The sequence below is a fragment of the Fundulus heteroclitus genome, unplaced genomic scaffold (genome assembly GCF_011125445.2).
Source record: "Fundulus heteroclitus isolate FHET01 unplaced genomic scaffold, MU-UCD_Fhet_4.1 scaffold_42, whole genome shotgun sequence".
In the NCBI taxonomy this organism is placed as follows: Eukaryota; Metazoa; Chordata; class Actinopteri; order Cyprinodontiformes; family Fundulidae; genus Fundulus; species Fundulus heteroclitus.
Window position 1 is genome coordinate 2,112,435 of NW_023396835.1, and position 12,299 is coordinate 2,124,733.

At 42.7% G+C, this 12,299-nt stretch overlaps 1 protein-coding gene and 2 long non-coding RNA genes across 3 annotated transcripts in view; all 3 read right to left on the bottom strand.

Moving 5' to 3' along the window:
* Positions 1-12,299, bottom strand: part of LOC118560306 (trichohyalin-like) — a 190,389-nt gene that overhangs the window by 107,880 nt on the left and 70,210 nt on the right. The window lies entirely within an intron of this gene.
* LOC118560352 lies at positions 2,854-3,612 on the bottom strand. Its single transcript, XR_004929272.1, has 4 exons — positions 3,496-3,612; positions 3,360-3,404; positions 3,009-3,197; positions 2,854-2,931 (listed from the first exon to the last, which is right to left on the bottom strand). It is a non-coding gene; the product is annotated as an uncharacterized LOC118560352 (long non-coding RNA).
* On the bottom strand, positions 3,674-4,217 carry LOC118560353. The gene is made up of 3 exons (XR_004929273.1): positions 4,191-4,217; positions 3,854-4,035; positions 3,674-3,767 (listed from the first exon to the last, which is right to left on the bottom strand). It is a non-coding gene; the product is annotated as an uncharacterized LOC118560353 (long non-coding RNA).

Sequence of the window (12,299 nt, forward strand, 5' to 3'; positions counted from 1 at the left end):
CACCACAGAGTCATAGAAGGTCTTAAGCAGAGGCCTGCTCACACCAAAGGACCTCAGCCTCCTCAGGAGGTGGAGGCTGCTCTGGCCCTTCTTATACAGAGCGTCTGTGTTATGAGTCCAGTCCAGTTTATTGTTGACGTGAACACCCAGGTATAATATGGGGACTTAGCCCTGCCCAGAAATAGTTGAAGTTTGATACAACAGCAGAAGAAATTTAATTTACTTCCATCTAAATAACGATATGCTGCAGTCCTTTGCCTCTAGACCGAGTTTTTTAGCTGCTATAAATGAAAAAAAAACCTGCTTTATGTGGTTGTTTTTATTGGTAGCAGCCTGAGTAATCCCTGCAGGAACAGAGTTTGCTCGTTGTGTCTGATGAAAGTTGCTCTAGAACTCAGAAGCTTTCTTCAACCACTGTCTCATCTAAAGAACCAAACTCTCCCTTTTCCCTGGTTTACAATCGTCATTGTCATTTATTTCACAAAGGACTAAAGCCTTCAGCTGATACAGTGTTTGTATTTCTATTTACTGTTATTATAGTTTAGTAATATTTATGGTTTCTTTCATCCTCTTAGGCCAATTGATTCATTTTCCTCCAGTTTTTGTTTCACTTCACTAATTCTCACCTGGAAATGATTGAAGTAAACATCCTGGATGAATAAAGAGTGGTTCTGCAGCTATTTTGTTTTCTTATCTGTTCTTAATTTGCTCTGATTTCATGAATAATGACAGAATGGTTTTAGAGGAGCAGCTCAGCTCTGCTCTTACTGCAGCATCAGGATAGAAACCTGTTTCTCCTCCACCAATCACAGCAGCTCTCTGCCTGAAGGAGGAAGAAAACCTCCTGATAAAAGCGCGCTTATTGTCCTCGGTTCCTCTGAACAACAACTATTTAACTATTTAACAACTACTACTTGTTTATTTCTGCACCTGCCATTTCAGAGCCAGATAAAAGCTCATATTTTCTTCTTCTGCTAAGATCAGAACAAAATCAGCTTCAATAGGAGCCAGAGTGCTGCTCAATGTTCCCCCTAATTGTTTTAAATTATTTCTATTTTCTGCAGTGAGATTTAGCCCCAGCATGTGGCAGCCTCTCTTCTGTCAGTCTGCTCCAGGGCAGCTGTGGCTACAATGTAGCTCACCACCATCAGGGTGTGAATGTGTGCATGAATGGGTGAATGACTGACCAGTGGGAAGCGCTTTGGGGTTGTCAGATGATTTATTTCATTATTCTCAACTCACACATCGCTTTTCTAACACAGTGAGGGAACGCTCTCAGTTCTGAACAGTTTCTTTGTGCTGCTCTCCGTTTTTATGCCACCGGCAGCTTTTTAATAACGGAAGAGACACAGAAAATCATTCAGAGGCAGCTGGATGTGGCGCTGTCAGGAATGTTACTGTTACAATGTTCCACAGTCAGAGACCCACAAGATTAATAACAGAAAACAGCAGAACAGAGGCTGTACTTGACGAGACATTGAGGATTCTTTGCTTGTCAAATAAAGTAGTTTAGGAGATCTGCTCCTCTCCATCCCTCCCAGTTCAATTCTCATTTAAAAATACATTCTTAAACCCCAGAGGTAAATTAAATGTTGGTATAACTCATGTTACTGGAGTTTCTTCAATGAGCTGTTGTCGACGCTGATGGCTACAGGCAGGAAGGATCTCCTGTACCAGAAACTTCTGACTGAAGACTCTCTGTTGCTGTACGACAGTCTGATGAAGAAGATGCTCATTGTTGCTCATAATGTTCTTCATTTAATGAAGGATCCCTTATTACAAAGTCCTCTGTAGATGTTCTAGAAGGATCTCCAGAACAGAACCGGCCTTCTTTATCAGATTGTTGAGCTTCTTTAAGTCAGTTTCTCTGATGCTGATACCCAAACAGATGATGGCAGAGGAGATCACGCTCTACACAACAGACTTCTAGAAGCATCTTGCTGCAAACCCTGAAGGAGCTTAGCTTTCTCAGGAAGTCCAGTCTGCTCTGTCCCTTCTTGCTGACAGCTTCACAGTTGGGTCTCCAGTCCAGTCTGTTGTCCAGGTGAACACCAAGGCATTTATACTCCTCTGCCTCCACTTCTGGTCCCAGGATGCTAATAGTATTGTTACTACTCCAGTTTCTCCTGAAATCTACAGTCATCTCCTTTGTTTTATACACATTTAGAATGAGATGATTGTTTCCACACCATGCCACAAAGCGGTCCATCAGCTCCCTGGACTCAGCTTCCTGTCCATCTCTGATGCGTCCAACGACTGTAAAGTCATCTGAGTAATTCTGCAGATTACAGAAGTGTGTCTGGTACTGGATGTCTGAGGTATAAAGGCTGGTTCACGTGGCAAGATTTTAAAATTGTCGGCGATCTCCAAAGCCTGAGAGACACCACACATCACGCTACAAAATCGTAGATATAACAGGTTTGGTCGTACAGTGTGTGGTTTCCGGTCAGACAGCTAGCACACCACAAATGAACAGATTTCACTCAGGATCATCAGATCATCTTTGTTCCAGGTCCAGCAGGTTTCTGAGCACTTTTTCCCAAACGGGCAGTCAGCTTGATTAATGGACAACATCCTCCTCCCCTCACCTGGTCTGAGCATCACAGACTATTCTTGGATGTCATCCACATACATTTTCTATTTGTTATTTTGTAACTTTAAAAAACATATATAATTCAAATTTGTACATTTTTCTGCAGGTTCTTCTGCTATTTTACTTTCTTTACTAACTTTATTTTATTATTTCAGAAAGCTGGGTAATCATCCATCGACCCAGCCATCTTCTTGACCAGCTAATGTCATGTTTCTTATAGAATGAAAGTTTCACTCAGGTAATAATCACGGAAACCAAAGGAAAGTTTAAAAGGTTTATTGGTGAATCTGCAAAGTTTGATGATTCTTCTTGCTATGGATCAAGAACCCAGGACGGCACTAAGGGGAAAGGTAATGGGTTACTATCTGAAAGTGAAATGTGTGAAGGTTGAGAATGTGTGGAGATGGTTTCTTACTGGTGCAGACAAGACGACTTTATCCACACTGGTTGAGTTAGGCAGGAGATTGGTGGAGATGACAAGTGTCTTTGGTCTTTCTTGTCAAGGTGTGAGTTGTGGCTCTGTGAAATGTTGGAGGGTTCACCAGGAGGTGAGGGAACGATGATTTAAAGAAGAGCCATTGTTCCAGGAGGTCAGCCAGAAAATCTGAGTGGAGATTTTTAAGGAGAGTTCAATAAACAGAATCCAGGAATGAGAAACAGTATGCTGGATTGACAAAGAAAACAGATTTCTGTTAAGGAGAAACAGCAAAGGCAAATGTCAGAACTCCAGGAACATTATTCTCAAAGAAGAAGAGAGCTGGATTACCACTTGTAGGAGGTGAACAGTCTGTAGTCTTCCTCAGGAGACCTGCTGGTTGTTAAAGGGAGAAGTAAGTGGGTTAATATCTGAAACTGAAATGGGTTCAGAATGTGTTGTAAAATATGTGGAGAAGGTTTCTTACTGGTGCAGGCAAGGTGACTATGGTGAATCTCTGAAGGATGGACAGGCAGGTGTGCCAGGAGGGCGGTTCTTAAGAAGAGTTGTCAAAACAGATGGAGGGACTGAGGAACAATACGCTGGAATCCACTGACAGACAAAACAGATTTCTGTTAAGGAGAGACAGCAAAGGTAAGTGTGAGAACTCCAGGAATATTAGATCTAAAGAAGAAGACAATCTGATTACCACTTGTAGGAGGTGAACAATGTGGCGTCTGCCTCAAGAAAAAAGCGCCTCTTTAAAAGGAAAGGTAAGTGGATTACTAACTTAAACTTGAATGGATTGAGAATGTGTTGTAAAAGGAAAGGAGACAAATTCTTACTGGTGCAGATGTGCTGAGTATATCCACACAGGTTGAGCTAGGAAGGAGCTTTGTCATTGGTGGAGTTAGTCATTGTCTTCTTTTGTCCTTCTTTTCCAGGTTGGAGTTGTTGATCAGTGAATTGTTGAAGGGTGGACAAGCAGGTGAGCCAGGAGGACTGCTGGAGGAGCAGTGTGGTGGTTCTTAGGAGCGTTATTAAGACAGATGTAGGGACTTAGGAAGAGTTTGCTGGAGCAATGACAAATTAATCAGATTTTGTTTAAGGAGAGATGGCAAAAGTAATTCTAAGACTTCAGAAATGTTTCATACACAGAAAAAGATGGAAATGGTTTCTTACCGGTGCATAGGAGGCAAGGATATCCAGGAGAGCCACCAGAGGAGCGGCTTGCAGATTTTGATGGAAAGGTCTTCAAACGGATGCAGGGAACAAGAAACAGTGGACCTCTTTAAAAGGAGAAGTAAGTGGATTAAAAACTGAAACTGGAATGGATTTAGAATGTGTTGTAAAAGGAGAGGAGACAATTTCTTACTGGTGTAGATGAGGTGAGTAGTTCCACACAGGTTGAGCTAGGCAGGAGATTGGTGGAGGGAGTGATTGCCTTCTATTGTCCTTCTGATCCTGGTTGTGGATCGGTGAATCTTGAAGGGGGCACTGACAGTTGATAAAGTTTGCATTGTAGAGGAGCACTTGTACTACGAAGGTGGCCAGAGGAACAATTTGGGGATTTTTGAGAAGTGTCGGTGTTTAAAGCCCTTTTGTGTCATGAAGTGCATCCGGCATAGAATCTGTCAAGTCTGTATGATAGTGGTACTGACTTGTTGTACTACTTTAAAGAATCCTTCAAACTAAGAGGATTTTATGAGCTGTGGGTAATATCCAGCAGTCATTTGGTCAGGGGTTAGGTTACACCCTGGAGATTTCACCAGTCTGCCACAGAGGTAATCAGCGTTTTTATGTATCATAAGCATGATGTTTTCAATGTCCTGAGGCAGAAAGGTTTTAACAACCTGTTTCTCTCCATACATTAAAGATGGTCAAAGGACAGATAACATATAAAGTTCTGACCAATAGCAGAGGTTGAAGTTAGTGTTAAAGAAAAATGATAATCACATAATAAATCAACAGAGCTGGGAATCTTGACCAAAACAAATAAAAGTGAAGAAGCCTCAGACCAGCCTTGCAGCTGACTGTCATAAGGTCACCCTTCCTGCATATCCAAATACTAGAACCAGAGGGCAGAAAACAAAACTACAGCTAACTCCTAAAAGCTCAGCTTGTTGATTGGCATGCTGGGGCATGTAGGAGGTAGGAACTGGGGCCAAGGTTGTCTCTCAGACTTTGGTCATAATGTCAATGTTTTAAATAATATTTAAAAATGGTTTGTATGAGATTTTCTCATAGAACATTTTAAAAGTGACACTGCACATTTAAAATCTACAGAGGAGTGAGGTGATGTCTTAACAATTTCAAATAACCGCCCCATTCTTGCAAACAGTGTTGATGGTCAGAGGGGATGCCCACCCTGATGCTCCTGCCCACCTGCCTCACCCGGAGAGCCAGGCCGCTGCTGCTTTGACCTTTTCCTGTGTGGCTCTGGTTCCTTCGTCCGAATGGGCACAGAGGCGATGCTTCTTTGTGGCTGTGTCCTCTCTTTGCTCCCAGCAGCTTGCAGCTGTGCCGGGCTTTGTTTTGCTTCTGCCACCTGGATCACAGCCACGGGGGGAATCTGCTTGTGCTTTCTCACCAGCAAGTTTCTGGAGGTCTATATGGTATCTTTGATGGCAGCAAGGGTGAGCTAATGCTTGGCACAGTGTTCTTTACAACTTGTGTGCTGCAGCTCACCCATTAAGAATCCACTCTGGTAAGAAGGGTCTCCCCTGCTGGTAAGTACGGGAATTGCAAGGAACCAGGCTTCGCCCACTGGTCTACGGCAGCACTGCACTCTTAGACCAGGTGCCTCACCGACTCAGGCGCGCCACAACCAGGTCGGGAGTACGTAGATATAGCTGACATGTCCTGGGAGTGCATGACGGTCCTGACCGGCAGAATCCCATGAGCCATCCTCCATGATATGTCATGAAGTCACTTTTGAAGAATAGGATCGTTTATAAATTGCCAAGTAATTGTGGACTCTCCATATGAGTATGTGCAAACTGGAGTCACTTTCCCCCCACTAATGTACAGAAATAGACAAGCACCTCAAACATACAGCTAATAGTTAGCTTTTAGATTGGACTCCTTTAAAATAACCTGTTCAAATCCAGATTTTAAATCGAATCACTGGATTTAGAACATATAAAGTTGTGACCACTAACAATGGTTATCTGTCTCTTTATGCCCTCAGCAGCTCATCACATGCTTTATGTTTTTTGGTCGTGTTTTCCTTTAGTAATCTTAGAAAGATGGGTTATCATCCATCCAATGCCTACATCAGTTTGGTCTTAGGGAGTCTAGGGAGGCTGGAGGCAATATCACACATTGACTGGGTGAGAGATGGAGTACATCCTAAAGGTTCATGAGTCCAGCAGAGAGTGAATCAGTTTGCAGAAATTTAGCAAGGGTAGGGTGAGTAATTCATGTACAGAGGTGTCAATTCTCAATGCAGGTGTCCTTATCCTTGAGTCCTCATGGACAGAGAACTTTGCTGCACGTCTCTCTGCCTCATTTCCTTTCAGACCACATAAAAAACAGCAAGGCCTCAAACAAAGTAGGGTTTTACTTTGAATTGATTCCCAAAATGCTTTGAGCTTTACCTGAAAACTAACTTCAACCTCTTCAATCAAGGACAACAGTGGTGCAGGAGCTAGTTTACCGTTTAACCAGTGGGTTATTGTGTCCTTGGGCAAGACACTTCTCCTGCTTTTTCTGCAGTTGGTGGTCAGAGGGCCCGATGGCACCAGTTGTTTTGTCTGGAATCTTTGCTTCTGTTAGTCTTTTCCAGGACAGCTGTGGCAACAATGTAGCTTACCAGCACCATCGTGTGAATGGCTGAATGAACTGGTGAATGACTGAATGTACTGTAAGGCGTTTAGGGGTTGTTAAACTTGATAAAGCGCTATACAAGTACACACCAGCTAGCATTTACTACAAATCTTCAAGGAGCCCTTGCAACACATGGGCACATGCAGGTTGCCAGTAATGGCAGTTTAATTTAATCACAGCTACACCCACTGACCAAAACCCGAATCAACAAGTCAGCACCCAGTAGAAATGGTCCAGTTTGGTTTATTTCTGCTCCACAGACAGACCACCGCCAGGTGTCAGAATGAATCATGCAGGAAGCCGCTAAGTCTAGATCAGCCCCCAAAGGGCATGAGTGATGACAATATGAGTGAGGTGGTGGTGTTACAGGTAGTTACCGGTGTGTCCAGTAGTCAGCTGGAACAGTGAGCGAAGGTCAGCAGACACAGAGAACGACTCGTAGACGCATCAGATAGCACCACCAGCAGGTGATGGAGTTTGATGGGGTTGTATTGCTGGTGTGTATGGAGCAGGTTGTAGAGATCCATTAACCTGGCTTATGAGGCATACAGATGTCACAGTGACCAATGATGGTACCAGATATCTGGATACCCCACATGCCAGGCAATGGCACCAAACACCCTCCACACCTCACTGACTGGAATGTGGGGAGAACAGATGTTTTAAGCCAACAGTGGGCCACAGTAACACCTGTACACGCCACATGCCAGACAGTGGCACAAAACACCCACCCAGGCTCATCGGCTCTGTCTCAATTCAGGGGCTGTATCCTTCGAAGGAGGAATTTATAGGCTGATTAAGTCACAGCCCAGCGATGAAGGCTGTCCCAATTCTAAAATCCTTCAAAGACTCTTTCATTGTGGTTGACAAATGTGTTCTTTTCCTTTATATGTACGGTGGGGCTGATGTTTCCTTCATTGCTAATCCTATTTTATGATTCACTGCAGGTTGAAGAGAATTTTTTAACCGGAAAAAGCAGTGGTGAGTAAAGTTTAATATATTACGTATTTTATCGCATAAAAGTAAATTTTTAAAAGTTTTTAGGCGAGAAGTTGGCTTTCTAAAACCGGAATATGTGCTCGGTTAGTTGGCACATCGCTTGAATTACAAAAACGCTCAAGAGTGATCGGACCGCAGGCAGATCCTGTTGTCAGCTTACAGCCACTGGGCAGCCGAGGCTCACCACGCCGAGAGAGAAGAGCTTTCTACCGACACACTGCTTTCAGACATGTGCTGGCTTTACGCTAAGAGGAATAAGATATCTAATCTTATCTATCTTCATTACAAGATATCTAATGTCAATGTTTGATTTATTCATTATTGTTCGCTACAAGTAAACCGATTTAAGCCTTGCTCCGAAAGTTATAAGGTTCGGGCTTGGCTTGGAAAATGTTTTAATAATGTCGAAAAATGGTATTTGTCATAAATTAATTTTGTTTAATGGTATATTTCAATATAAAATTAAGCGACGAAGGCTATTCAAATTCTCAAATCCTTCAAAGACTCCTTCTAATGCGGTCGACAAACGTGTCCTTCTTTTGTAGAATTTAAACGATGGGTCCGGAGTGTCCTTCACTGCTAATCCTATCCTATAATTCATTGTAGGTTGTAGAGAACGTTTTATCCAGAAACAGCAATGGTGACGGGGACTGAAAAGCTGTGAATAAAGTTGACTATATTACGTTTTTTTATGGCATAAAAGTAAATTTTAAAAAGTCTTTAGGCGAGAAGTTAGCTTTCTAAAACCGGAATATGTGCTCGGTTAGTTGGCACATCGCTTGAATTACAAAAATGCTCAAGAGTGATCGGACTGCAGCCAGATCCTGTTGTCAGCTTACAGCCACTGGGCAGCCGAGGCTCACCACGCCGAGAGAGAAGAGCTTTCTACCGACACACTGCTTTCAGACATGTGCTAGCTTTACACTATAAGGAATAAGATATCTAATCTTATCTATCTTCATTACAAGATATCTAATGTCAATGTTCGGTTTATTCATTATTATTTGCTTAAATAAAATGATTTAAACCTTCCTCCCAAAGTTATAGGATTAGTGCTTAGCTTGGAATTAATTAATTTTTATTAATTTATTATTATTAATTTGGAAAAAGGGTATTTGTCATCAATTAGTTTTGTTTTGTGGTATATTTTAATATGAAATTAAACATTTGGCTGATTAATTAATTAGGATATTATAACAGTTGATGAAACAACATTTTAAATAAAAGATTTTTGGCCATAGTGAATATATAAATGGGAAAGTAAAAAATATGTACAGTTATGTACAGTGGAGACAACAGGATTAACGTTTTGCTCCAATCTTCGGCAGCGCATGAAGGACCCAGCCCAAGCAGACCAGTTCCTTTGAAGGATGCAGCCCCTGAATTCAGACAGAGCCATTGTCAGGTCTCTTTGGCCTCCAGATATCTGGTTCTGACATTGGTAACCATTACAACTATACTCCCTACATGCCATGAAATAGCATAAACAACCCACCCAGTTTCATTGCCTGGCCTGTGGGATGTACTCAGATCTGGAGCCAACACTATGCCACAATAACACCTGTATACCCCATATGCCAGGCAACAGCATCACACGCCCACCCAGGCTATATATATATATATATATATATATATATATATATATATATATATATCCCTAGCATGTGGGCATAAAAATATCATGGTGGCCAATGGAGGAACCAGACATTTAGATACCCCACATGCTACTAAACACAACAACACAAAATACTAACCCTGGCTCATTGTCTGGCATGTGGGGCCTGCAGATGTATGGTTCCAGCATTAGTAACCATGACAGCTGTAAGCACCACATGACAGGCAACAGCACAAAACGCTCAACTAGGGGCATTACCTAGCATGTGGGGTATACAGATATCATGGTAGTAAATGGAGGAACCAGACATCTGTATTTCCCACATGACCTGCAGAGGCACTAAATACCAACCCATTCTCATTGCCTGGCATGCAGGGTTTGAAGCTCTTATTCTAAAACTCACCCAGTTTCATTGCCTGGCCTATGGGGTGTACTCATGTCTGGAGCCAACACTGAGGCACAATAACATCTGTACACCCCATATGCCAGGCCACAGCATGACACGCCCACCCAGGCTCAAACATTGTAACACAATAACACACATACCAAGCAACAGCGAAAACATTCACCCAGGCTCATTGTCTGACACGTGGAGCATTTAGCTGTGTGGTTCTAGTATTAGTGACCATGACAACTGTAAGCCCCACATGCAAGACAACAGCACAAAACACCCATCCAGGCTCAATCCTTAGCATGTGGGCATAAAAATATGATGGTGGCCAACGGAGGAACCAGACATTTAGATGCCCCACATGCTATGAAACACAGCAACACAAAATACCAAACCTGACCAACACTCATCATCTGGCATGTGGGGCCTGCAGATGTATGGTTCCAGCATTAGTAACCATGACAGCTGTAAGCACCACATGCCAGGCAATAACACAAAAAGCTCAACTAGGGGCATTACCTGGCATGTGGGGAATACAGATATCATGGTAGTAAATGGAGGAACCAGACATCTGTATTTCCCACATGACCTGCAGAGGCACTAAATACCAACCCATTCTCGTTGCCTGGCATGTAGGGTTTGAAGTTCTTATTCTAAAATTAGTTCCCATGACAGCTAAAAACCCCACTGACCAAGCAATTGTCAGAAATGCCCCTACAAGGATATTGCCTGTTATATAAGGTTTAAAGATGTCTGATTCCAATATTAATGTCATGTTTTGTTGGTGTTTATATTTTGATTTTCTTTGTCTTCGTTTGATAATTATTTAATGTTATGTCTAGCCTTATCTGGTTCTGTTCTCTCTTCATTATTGTATGCAAGGTGTTGCCATATATGTGCCTTTATTACGCTATTTATTGTGTAGTGTATTCCGTTAGTTCATTCTTTTGTGCTCTTTTGTAATCCTTTGACATGTATGTTGTTTCTTACTAGATCCTCATTTGACATTTTCCTCAGGATTTCTTGTTCAGCTCCATTCAGGTTTATTTACCCTTTTCCGTCCTCTTCTTCATTCTTTTACTTTGTCTCAGCCACTTCACACATCCCCTGATTGTTCTGCATTCTCTCTCCTTCAGCTGCAGCTCATCTATCCTTATCAGTCCTTCTGTTTTGCCTGTCATGTCTCCTCTCTTCCTCAGAGTATACTTACCGCTTTCTTTTACACTCCACGTGATCCTCCTGTAAATATGCCTGTTTCCACATGTTTCTGTCCAGTCCTTTGTAAAAGCTCTGTTCTCCTTCTGCCAGATTGGAAGTTTATGTATTTTTACATTTTTCATTAAAACCACTTCAACACTACGCTCCTCCCAAGTACCTGTCAGCAAGTTGGTCCAGCTTTTCCTCCTCTCACCACGACACAGGAATCAAGTCAGAACTTGGATCAAGCAGACAGAAGCTTCAAGAAGTCCAAAATCAGTATGGATATTGATGAGCAGCTCCTTAAAGGTCTTAGTTCACTATTTGAGATTAGATGTGGCTATTCATTCTGAGTTGTCTGGGTGAATGGATATCTTTCTTTCCTGCTGCTGAGAATCTGTCCAGTGCTTCTCTACCTGCTGCCTAGGGTCTGTCTAATGTCTCTGCTTTCAGGGGTCCAGTTGACTCCTGCCGCTCCTTCATCCTCGCGCCACAAACATCGTTGACACCATAAGACATTCACACATGTTCAGGAGGATCAAATGGTCTGGAACTTTCCTTTCTGACCGTCCATATCAGCAGATATGTCCATGCTCTGCCAAGTTCTCTGCTTTTGATCAGACCCATTGATCTACTGCATGAGAGCCCAAGACTTCGTGCCGCTTCATAGTGTCAACTTATCATCACCCCAGACTCCACTCCTCAGTGCTCCAGAGTCCGTTCATTGTCGCCTCAGAGTCCAACAATTTATACACAATCTGCACTCCTGGCTCAGTCATGATCTTCATCTTTACCGTCTACCTTCATGGCTCAGTCATCATCATCATCTTCCTTGCCATGTTCTTGGTCTTCCTTGCCATCTATACTCCTTGCTCAGTCACGGTCATTGCCTTACACAGTCCTAACTCTGCCATCTTTGTTACCTTCTAAACTCACGGTCATTCCATGTTGATCACTGCCATCCATATATCTGGACCTGTCATCACCATCAACATTCCCAGGTCTGTCCCCCCATAAAGTACCTCTTGTTAAATCTTCAACTTCACACCAGCGTTCTTTTCCTGATCTAAGTTCTTCAAGGGGTAACCGCTTTGTTTTACTGATTAAAAGTTCTCAGACGAGGGTGTCCAATGGGGACCACCTCATGTCTAGCGCTCTAGCGAGGGGACTACTGGTTTTCTCCTCCCTCTCCAGGGCTCCATGTAGGAATCTACCAGCTTTCAGGCCATGCTCCATGGCATCGTGGAGGTATCTACAGTCT